Here is a 437-nt window from a genome sequence, read left to right as displayed (position 1 = left end):
GGTGGAAGGAAGCAAAATGCTACCTGTAAAACACACACACACACACACACACACGCACATAAATAGGATTTTGTTTGTTTGTTTGTTTGTTTTTCGAGACAGGTTTTCTCTGTGTATCTTTGGCTGTTCTGGAACTCACTCTGTAGACCAGGCTGGCCTCGAACTCTCGAACTCAGAAATCCGCCTGCCTCTGTCTCCCAAGTGCTGGGATTAAAAGCGTGTGCCACCACTGCCCGGCAGGTGGAAAGATTTTTAAAGAAACAAAAAAGCAACAGAAAGAACTCAAGCGGCCCGGCAGGTGGAAAGATTTTTTTTTGTTGTTGTTGTTTTTTGTTTTTCGACACAGGGTTTCTCTGTATAGCTCTGGCTGTCCTGGAACTCACTCTGTAGACCAGGCTGGCCTCGAACTCTCGAACTCAGAAATCCGCCTGCCTCTG

Source organism: Grammomys surdaster, unplaced genomic scaffold, assembly GCF_004785775.1.
Source record: "Grammomys surdaster isolate TR1022 unplaced genomic scaffold, NIH_TR_1.0 205, whole genome shotgun sequence".
In the NCBI taxonomy this organism is placed as follows: domain Eukaryota; kingdom Metazoa; phylum Chordata; class Mammalia; order Rodentia; family Muridae; genus Grammomys; species Grammomys surdaster.
This window is presented reverse-complemented; position numbering follows the sequence as displayed.